The following is an 11,233-nucleotide window of genomic DNA, read 5'->3' on the forward strand; positions in this document are numbered from 1 at the left end:
AAGCATAATGCACAAACCTCAAAACAACAGTGGTTCTCTTTTGTTCTAGAATCTTCCATATCATAACCGCCCAAACTTTTTTTCTAGTTGAATTGCCATTATTTGTTTTTACTTTATGCTTTACAACGCACAATTCCATGAATCATAAAATAGATTAAGGGCTTCTTTGATTCAAAGGATTCTCAAAGGAATTTTGGAGGATTCTAATCATTAGGAATTTTTCCTATCTTGGTTGTTTGTTTCGTAGGATTGTAAACCATAGGAATTTTTCCATATGATTCATTTGCACTAGATTTCATAGGAAACATCCCATCCACTCAAACCTCTTTGAAAGAATTCTGCGTTTTTCTATGCACAATCAAACACTCGTACAATCCTGTAGGATTCAAGACGACATTCCACTATAATCCCATGTTTTTCCTATTCCCGCGTTCTTAGCTTTTTTATAAAAACTAATTGATTTTGAATGAGATGAACTATAAGAATTAAACGAAGGGCTACATCAGGCATATATGACTCAAAGCTTACATGCTATAGTGTGGTATTTATTCATAATTTGGTTGCAAAATCTGATGCGTGCAATGCACGTGTACCTTACTAGTACTTCGAGTATGTGCAAAACACGTAAATTAGAATACCAATGGCACGCTACACAATGTCTCTCTTACAGTTCATGAAGCCACGTGGCACATGTGGAGGCGTTGTCGCGACTTCCTTGCGTGGATTGATCACAGTGACGTGCTGCTGGTTCCAGAAGAATGTACTCGTCCTCCCTGAGCCATACTGGCGGTACATGCATGAAGCGAAGATGTGCATGCACGCCACGCACGCACTCATTCCCTCACACGCACACGTGGGTACACGGGCGGATGCAATTTTGTACCAAGATCCACCCCATGTGATAATTTGACGCGTGTAAAGTCGTTCACTTCATTGATGGTCAATTAATACAGCGCATGCAAATTGAGTGGACGTGAGGGCGGAAGAAAGACATTATTACTCCACTGCGCGCATGCGAGTAGTTAAATCGTGGGTTGCTAGTAGTACTTCCATTGGTCTCCTTCGTATTTTGTGCCAATTTTTGACAGTAACATAATATTTACGCATTTGAGCAGTGTAGTACTTGAAATTTATGTTCCGCTAAACTCATCGGGAGCCGTTTCGGGCCTCGAAACCAAAACCATCAATTAATCTTTACCTTGTTCCCATCACATTCGAAAGCCTGCTCACACCTACTAGTATGTACCAAACCTGAACGTGTTCCCACTATGCAGGTATTAGTACCAATGCTAGTACTTAGGTTATAAAAAGGGGAACTACCTAACCGAAAATTACTCTACCTTTCATCCTCATTAGTGCTTCTTCTTCGTTCGTCGTTGCCATGGCTGGTGAGCAGATCTCTAGGTCGAGAACTACTCGTAACAAGGGAGCGGCAACCAAGGCTGCGGAAAAAAAGAGGGCTCGCCGCCACGCAGAGACCTCGAAAGATCTCTCACGGGCAGGCGATGGCTCCCAGGAGCGCCCTAGCCGTGGAGGCGAACATGCCGAGCCGGCGGAGCTGGAGTCGTTATCCCTCGACGGCATGCCCGATCAGCTCAATAAGCACCTCAATAAGCAGAAGGAGTTCATCCAAGGCTTGATGGAGTTGCTGAAGGAGAGCCTCGACGACATGCCCGCTGAGCTCAATCAGCAGGGGGAGTTGACCGCTGGCTTGGTGATGCTGCTGAAGAAGAGCATTGCCTCGGGGAAGAAGGCGACCGGCGAAATCCCGCGACTTCAAGAGGACAAGGCGAAGCTCTGCCACGAGATCGACATGTTGAAGGAGAAGAACGCCGGCTGGAAGAAGCTGCATGAGAATAGTAGTTCCTCGAGGAAGATGCCGCAGGCCCTCGTCATGGAACAGAAGGAGGAGTTGGCAAAGCTCCGCATCAAGCACCCGGCTGCTGTCAAGGTACGTAATGCGGTCGTGGAATAGATGATGAAGGCTCGCGTCGAGAAATCCCACATCATGGACAGAATGAAGAAGATGGCGGAGGAGACGCGCAAGGAGATGGAGGTCGTGGAGGCGATGAAGAAGCAGTTACGACTCCACGGCGAATTAGATCATTTGGGGTGATAATCTTCCTTCTTCTTTTGCTCCTGTGTTTCATCTTTTGCTTTGGGTGTTTCGACGCATGTATCACGTTCTCTACGAGGCATGAATAGAACAATGTTTTTTTGAGGGAATGAATAGAACAATGCTAACAATGAGATGAATAGCAAATTAGATCATTTTTTATCGCCATATGGCACTGGGCTGCCGTGTTTCGTGCTCCTCCGTCGCAGTACTAATCTAGTGGAAAACTTGAGTATACCGCACGGTTCTTTGCTCCTCCTCGATCAGGTCGTTGGCGCATTTATACAAGCAGTCAAATCACAAGGCCCCGCCTTCCAGCAGTAATGAGCCATCAAATCACAAAGGCCCTCGCCTCTAGTGAAACTGATCAAGCTAGACTGCCCCGCCCTCTAGCCTTTTAAAAAATGTATACTTTTGTACAACAGTAGTATCGATGGATTGCGCCATGGAGCAAAACTTGAAATTAAAAAAAGGTGGTACATATAGAGAGCGCTCGTTGCCAAATTATGCATATAGTACTATTAAAAAGGCTAGTCACAATAATGGTGTCCAGCACAACCCACCCCTCAAATAAAACTAAGAGAGTGCTTGGATACGTTTTAGTCCCATGACTAAAAGTAGTGGGACTAAAACATGCTACCCTCACCCATGCTTGGATCCAAATACTAAAAAGGCTAAAATCAAGTTAATGAGCATTTATTATCCTCCAAACCCTCCAATCCAGAACTCGCCTGTGTTAAAGGAGAGGAGTTAAATGAGTAGAGAGAGGGCTAATCCACATTTTAGTAGGGGTACCCCTGACTAAAATTTTTTAGTCTCAAGACTAGTTTGAGCCCCTCTTTAGTCAGGGGTGCTTGGAACTTTAGCATATTAAAGCGACTATTTTTAGTCAGACTAAAATAAGTCCCTTGGATCCAAGCACCCTCTAAGCATCCTGGAATTCTTTGACAAAACTAAGCACCCTGAAATTCTTTGACAACTAAACTGCTGGCTATATGATGTTGGCCATATATATTGTATGTATATAATGTGAGGAAACGAGTGGTAGTACTATACCAACTAAAAGATGAAATGTAAGAAATACTAGTATGTACGCACTAAAGAGTTAAAGTAACGAGAAGAAACATAACATAGTTCTGCTGGGGGCTCAGCACAACACACCCCTCAAATTAAATTAAGCACACCTGGAATTAAACTTTGCAACTATTTCGGTAGACACTGCATTAGAACCACCATGAGCAACAACACTGCCACCTTACTCAGAGTCCTCGTCCACGTCCTCGACTTTGTCCTTGTCCCTCTTCCTCTTGGCCGATACTTCTTTGCTTGAACCGCACACTTGGTTGTTGCTCTTCATCCAACCCTTGTAGATATTGAAGCAAAGGTAGCCATCCATTGCAGCATAGTGGATGTGGTCTATATCTAGTACATTCCCTGCCATGCATGACGGTGAAACATGTATGGAGGTTTCTCCAGTTTATCGTACGAAGGATGAACCATGGCTCCTGCCAGGGTCAGCATTGAAGGCTGACGAGAGGACACCAACCGATTCTTCTGGAGGTCGAAGGGGTTGCCTACAACGAGACCTATCCGACGCAGGACATCCTTGTCATTCTTGAAGTCTACAGTAACGAATTTCACTGTTTTGTCCTTGAGGAAGTTCTTAAAATCCTGTCACTCAACGTCGGCATGGCATATGTGGTAGACCAAGCAAACGTTATGTACGCAAACCTGGATCACGGCGGGCTTCTTCCTCTCTTTGTCCTTTAGATCCTTCTCTGGTCCCAGGACTGTGGTGTACTCAACATCTAGCCCAGCGACCCACTCATCATCTGAGTTATCAAACAGGCGTCTGAAGCGAGAAAGGCATCCTTTCACCGTTGCGGAAGAACGGGTGTAGATGACGTTGAACTCATCGCCGGTGATGGTTCTAACCTTGTACTCACCGCCGATCGTTGGAGATTTGGGACGCCATGGATTTGGGAGGAGGGTTAGGATTAGTGGAACTGCCGTAAATGTGAATGGATGGGACGACTAGGAGCGAACCGTCGTAGTATTGAAGGACATGCGGGGACGAGTAGGAGCGAACTGCCAGCGTGCGAACAGCAGGGTAGTGGCTTTCCATTCTCCCATGATACGGGCTTCCGAGAGCCCTTGGATCTGAGATCGAACGGTTGCATGGCGTGATTCTAGACCTATGGGTGAATATCCTATCCTGGAGGGTTATTCTGCAAATTTTCAGCAACTTAGCATGCGACCGTTTGATCTTAGATCCAAGGGCTGCCAGCAGCCCGTATCATGGTCGCGCCTACCACGACCGTCGCGTCGCTCGCGCGGTCGCGCCCTTGGAGATTTAACACGGTGCGTTAGGCTATCTGATGTTGGCATGTCATACATAGTCATCACTTAGTCACTCATACTACAACAAGGTTGGCTATAAGGTTGGCTATAAGTGTATTTTTTTACTCCTCTCTATCTCTTTCTTCGTAATGGAGGTGGTCAAGAATCGGGAGACTCACGCCGGTCGTAGCGCCGCAGTTAAAATGATAATGGCAAGTCAAATCACAGGGCCCCACCTGTCCAGCATTAACTCGTTGTCAAATCACACAGCCCTACGTTTGTAGCAGCCTACTCCCTCGTCTTCTCGCATGTCTGTCGAACCGACTAGGCGGAACTGCCCCGCCGCCTACCGCGTAGGAAAAGCCCCGCCCTCGACTTTTAAATAGTATATAGTATACTAATTTTGTATCCATGGATTGCGCCCGCGCCATGGAGCAAAGCGTCTAGAAAACGACGGTACACATGTACGGAGTATACAACACGCCCGTCGCGTTCGCGTCGCACCCCAGACGGTCGATCGGTCTGGCACGCTGCTCTCCGAATGGAACACGCGTCATATTGCGTTTGCACACACATGTGGGACGACAATTGAGAACCGACCATAGGCACACTCCCCGGCCCCGCAAGTAGGGTGACTTAATAGAAGAGGGAGACGAGTGATAGTACTAGAGAAGTGTTGTACTACGTTGGTGCGTGGACGATCCCTGCAAGACACGGAAGATCAGTTCGTCCATGCATGTGACTAGACTCCAGCAGACACGCCTGGATTGGCTATCGTCTACATATCGTGCAGGCTGTGTTGTACATGGCTGTAGTTGTGGTGAGAAATCTAAAAAAAGGTTTCTTGTCATGTCGCAAAATTAGGTGTCATGTGCTTCGGATCACTGCGAGGGTTAAACAGCGACAACTGAGTTGGGCTAGTCATTGGGGGCACATGCACGAACAGTGACTACTTGGCTGCCATCTAGGTCAAGCCGGCTATGTTAATTAGGACATCTATCGACGGACCCCTTTTCTACGAGTTTATCTTTAATTTGAGCTTTGTTCCTCGTCTAGTTTGTCCGTCGGGATTCATGTTGTCTCCTTTGGGCAGTGAGGTTATGATTTCTTGTCATGTGGCATTTTTTCGTGTTATATGTTATAATCCGGCGCTTCAGATCAAAATGACGACAACTGCGCCTCCGGGCCATGTGCATGAGGAGGTGGTTTTGCAATGGAGAAGATCAGAAGAGGGAGAGGTGAGACGGTGGTTTTGGAATGGAGATGATGTGGTTTTGCAATGGAGAAGATCAGAAGAGGGAGAGGCGAGACAGTGGTTTTGGAATGGAGATGATGGAGAGGAGAGGAGGTGGTTTTGCAATGGAGAAGAGGGAGAGGAGCGTGCAACAGTGATTTAGGATTGGACGAGAGGGCCGACGCGCTGTGATTGGATCAAAATCAAAATCAATTTACCCTTCAATTAAGAAAGCGACCCCACATTAACTAGTCTCCCTTTTATTCTGGGTCATAATTGACCATGATTTTCGCACATAAAATATATGTTATACATTGCAAAAGTAATATAATGTGAAAGTACATTCAGATATGAACCAAACAATACAATTTTTGGTGACATGCATTCACATTTTGCTTGTCAAATACAGTACGTGGTCAAACTTTGACCCAAAATATGCAAAACAACAAAAAAATACTTCCAAGACCAGCGCCGCTCTTCCCCTCTTAAACCAGCGTCGCTCCTCTCCTGTTCCAATCTAAATGCAGTGCCGCTCCTCTCCTCTTCCATTTCAAAACCACCGCCCCTCCTCTCCTGTTCCAGTCCAAAACCAGCGTCGCTCCTCTCCCGTTCTAATCCAAAACCAGCACTGCTCCTCTCCTCTTCCATTCAAAAACCACCGCCGGCGAGTGAAGGTGCTGTGGAGAAGTAGATCGATGGAGGAATATAACCGATACGTGAGAATCGTAGACGGCGACCCTGTGAAGCTAGCTAGGATGTTGGAGATACAGTCTTGGTTTGACAACAAGGACCAACTAGCGGCGATGGCGACATCCATGGCCAAATATCTGCAACAGAGCGAAAAGGCGGCGATACTCCCGGAGGGATTCGCGCCGGAGTACATAGAGCTGCTCCTCTGGGCCATGGAGCAAACAAATTCACCGAATCCGATCATGAGGGAGCGGTGGTGGGAGTATCAATCCCAGATGGAGCATCCACCAGAGATTGAAGAATCGAGCATGTACAGGGTGCCGTTTGTGAGGGTGTCCTGCCAGAGCAAGCAGGTGGAGTCTTCGTCGACCGAACCCAACTGCAAGAGGAGAAAAGCAGTTGGCCCGATGACGCTTCCCCGCCATCGTCTCCCTCGCCGTTCACATCGTCTCACGGGGCAGCTGTCTGCCGCCGAGGAATAGGAGGGGGCTGCCCCCCTAGCCCAATAGTTGGGCAGGTTGTGAATTGTCAGGAGGAGCTTAGGGTTGTCAGTATTTGCAGGTTGTGAATTGTGTTTTGTGTTGTGTATTTTGAGAGTACTTTCAGATATGAATGTCTTTTGAATTTCAGACTTGCAGTATTGAGCATATGAAGTATTTTATGAATTCTAGAGAACTATTTTTAGCACTTAAAAAAATGTAGTTTCACAGGAGTATAAAAGTGCAGACAATGTGATTCTCAGAGAAGAAACTGTAAGTTTCAATTTCAGATAAGAAACTGCAAGTTCAGTTTCAGATATGAAACTGCAACTTTCAGAGGCAGAGCATTTATATTAACACGGCCTTTTCAAACAGGGTTAACATCATGTTGGAAGTTTTATTCATGGTCGAAAATGGAACTACCAGCCAGCTAATATCATGCTGATCAACATTCATGCATAGCACATCTTCATATGATGCACAGTCAAAATGCCCACACAATGTCAAGTGTGCGAAACACAGAGAAAACGAGGGACGAAGTTTTGGCAAGTGTTGGAAGTGGTTTTGGGCTGCCCCGTCTATGCTTTCATTTTTAACATGCGCAGCGGGCCGTCATGTATCGAACGGCCTATGGACCTCCCATCCGAGGTTTTATTTTTGGCAGCCCAATTTATGTATTTTTTTAAGAAAACGCAGAGGTTTGTTCTATTTTTCTATATAAGAATAGGAACGCCAGGTCCAACTTATGTTTCCCTTCTAACTATATTATATATATTTGAATTATTTTATATGTTATTATATATTATTTTTATTGTCATCATATATTTAACAGATACTTACATATGTAAGAAAACAATATCCCACATCTTATTAACTTATAAAAATAATTTCTTAACAAATAAAATCCTGGATTGTTTTGGCACGAAAATCCTAGTGATTGTGTACAAAAGCTTGGTAAGATTTAAGGACGAATGTAATAATATCACTTATTATTTAAATATATTTATAACAAAATGCTCAACCTCTTTTTATTTTTTGATAACATTGCTGGCCCAACCCAACATTATAATTAGAATCAGCCCAGCAAAATCATGTATTTCGAGAAAGTGCAAATGGCCCGTAATTTTTTAGGAAATAAAATAAATGGGCCGCATGGACGCTACATTATTTGTTCACCCAGCCCAGCTAATGGCTGTAATTCAAAAAAAAGATCAAATTGACTGTAAATTCTACCGCGCAAAGAAAAGACTGTAAATTCTAAAAAAATTGGGTTGAATACGTGCCACATTTTTGGAGGCTGAAATGTGGGCTAATAGGTTGAAGCCAACACAAGTTGTTGTCAATTTAGTCAACAAATGATTCTGACATGTTAGCCGTTGGATTTACATCTAACGACCGGCATCCATCTTCAATCTCTCGTCTTCTTCCTCCAGCGCCGCCGGGACCACCTCCCGCCTCCTGCTGCTAGCAGCTCTACTTAGCACGCTTCGCTATGAAGCGCTACTCCACCGTTGGCCAGGCCATACCTCCACCCCTCCACACCTCGTGTTCTTCTCCACCGACTGCCGTACCACACCGCCACTAGAACCAGTTAACCCTCGTACACCACTTCGTCTACGACTCTACTCCCGCGTCTTCCCATCTCCGGCTCGTTGCTGTCCGGGGCCTCACCGTCGTCCACCACCTTGGATGCGCTCGGCGCGGCGTGGTCAACGTGGTCAATGAACAACACCATCGGAAGTAGACTGTGCGTGGAGAGGCTGACAGCTGGGTCCATGGCCGCATACAAGGAAATGCCTCCTTATTACGCGCAAAATAATGATTCCTCCACCTGACATCTGGGACCCACCGGAAGGGCCTCTGTATTTTGCAAAAATAATGTGCCCCCCGCTGACATGTCGGACCCACCAACTATCTTCGCACGCAAGGAAGTTCCTCCTTATTACGCACAAAAAAATGAATATTCCACCTGCCAGCTGGAACCCAGCATAGTGGGAGGCTGACTTGTGGGCCTACCAAGTTGATGGGGACGGAGGGCTTTGTCAACTTAGTCAATATGAATGATTCTAGTTCCTGTTACCGTAAGATGCTCATCCAACGGTCGTAGTGCTTCTTCAACCTCTGGTCTTCTTGCTCCAGCCGCCCAAACCAGCGCCGGTCGTGCCGCGTGCTCCTGCCTCTCATGGCCGGCTGTGATGCCGCGGAGGCCTCACCGCCCCCTACTACTCCCACCGCTGGCCAGGCCATCCCTCTACTCACCCACACCCCCTGTTATTCTGCGGCGACAGCAGCCTCACACCGCAGCCAAACCAGTGAACCCTCGTACTCCTCTTCGCGTGGGCATCCACTACTGCGTCTTCCCCGGCTCCAAGTCGTCCCCTTCCTAGTCCTCGCCGTCGTCCATCGCCATGGTGCTCTCGGCGTGGCATTGTCAACGTGGTTAAGGAACGACTTCCATCGGACGTGGACTGTACGTGGAGAGGCTAACAGCTGGGTCCACGGCCGCAGCAAGGAAGTGCCTCCCTATTACATGCAAAATAATGATTCCTCCACCTGACAGCGGGGACCCACCAGATGGGCCATCGTATTTCGTGAAAAAAACGTTTCCCCCTGACTGCTGGGACCCACCAGCTACATCTTCGCACGCAAGGAAGTGCGTCTGGGCAAAAAAAAACGATTCACCCCCTGACTGCTGGGACCCACCAGCTACATCTTCGCACGCAAGGAAGTGCGTCCGAAAAAAAAACGATTCGCCCCCCTGACTGCTGGGACCCACCAGCTACATCTTCGCAGGTAAGGAAGTGCCTGACAGTTGGGACCCACCTGTTTGAAGCGTACGTAGCGTTGTCATTCTGGTCGCGAACGTGTACGTACATATATACTGGTGGATGTAGAGGCGCACACGTGTCGTAGTAGAGGCGCGTACGTGTCATAGTAGAGGCATACACGTAGCATGTACACGTACGTACAGCGGCCAGGGTGCAAGAAAGAAAATACAGCCATGTATGTGTACATACGGGCGGGGTCTCAAACGCCTACTCGCGCATACGTACGGCCAGGGCTCGTGTACATGGCTGGGTCGGAACGGAGAAACAACATCGTCATTGTGTTCATGGGGAGGCAACGGAATGTGTCGTGTTCATGGGGAGGCAACGGAATGCGTCGTGTTCATCGGGAGGCAACGGAACGCATGGGAGCCAACCGGCTGGGTCGAAACGGAATGCGTGTTCGTGTTCATCGGGAGGGCTTGGACGGAACAGGCGGTGGAAACGAGGCCTGGCGTACCGCACAACGGAGGAAACGGACCTCCTACGTTCGGAATGGGGTCCTATTGATTGGGAGGGGTCTGGCGTACTGCAAAACGGAGGAAACGAACCTCCTACGGTCGAAACGGGGGTCCTGTTGATCGGGAGGGGTGTGGCGTACCGCAAAATGGACGAAACGGACCTCCTACGGTCGAAACGAGGGTCCTGTTGATCGGGAGGGGTGTGGCGTACCGCAAAACGGACAAAACGGACTTGTGTTGGAGCGCTACGGTCGAAACGGGGGTCCTGTTCATCGGGAGTGGTGTGGCGTACCGCAAAACGGGACTCCACGGGATACTGTTCATCTCCACCGTCGACCTCCTCCAGCCTCCACGGGCTACCGTCGACCTCCTCCAGCCTCCACGGGCTCCTATTCATCCAGCCTCCACCGCGCGCTACTCCACCGACTACTGTTCAACCACCCCTCCACGGGCACCCTCCACCGTCTACTGTTCATCTAGCCCTCCACACCACGGGGTCCTGTTCAACCACCCCTCCACGGGCACCCCTCCACCGCCTACTGTTCATCCAGCCCTCCACCACACCACGGGGTCCTGTTCATCCAGAGGAAATGCCACCGCTCATTGTTCATCCACCCCCCGCAACGCTCACTGTTCATCCAATCGATTGGCTTCAGTTAGCAGCAATAGCGAAGGAATCGCTCGATCGGGTTCAGTTAACAGCCATCGATCGATAGCTCAGGTTCAGTAACGCGTAGCCTGTAGTGCAATCGCTCGGGTTCAGTTAGAGCCCAACGCCTCGCTCGGGTTCAGTTAGAGCCAACGCCTCGCACACACGCGCGTATGTGTACGAGAGAAACGCGCATCGCTCGGCCCCCGACCTCCCACCGTAACCGGGAACTCCCTGAAATTTTCCTCCCCTCGCTTCTACCACGGTTTTTTTTCGTCATGGATGGCCCAAATAATGTCATGCAGCTGTGTCTCCGGCCCGCCCAGGACGAAAAGCCCATTTTCTGTCATGATTTTTTGTCATAGAAGTAGGAGCCCACCACATCTATGATGATACCGGGTTTTTTCACAATTATTGTCATAGAAGTGTCATATGTATG

The sequence above is a fragment of the Triticum urartu genome, chromosome 6A (genome assembly GCF_056163025.1).
Source record: "Triticum urartu cultivar PI428250 chromosome 6A, HENAU_Tu73, whole genome shotgun sequence".
Lineage (NCBI taxonomy): Eukaryota > Viridiplantae > Streptophyta > Magnoliopsida > Poales > Poaceae > Triticum > Triticum urartu.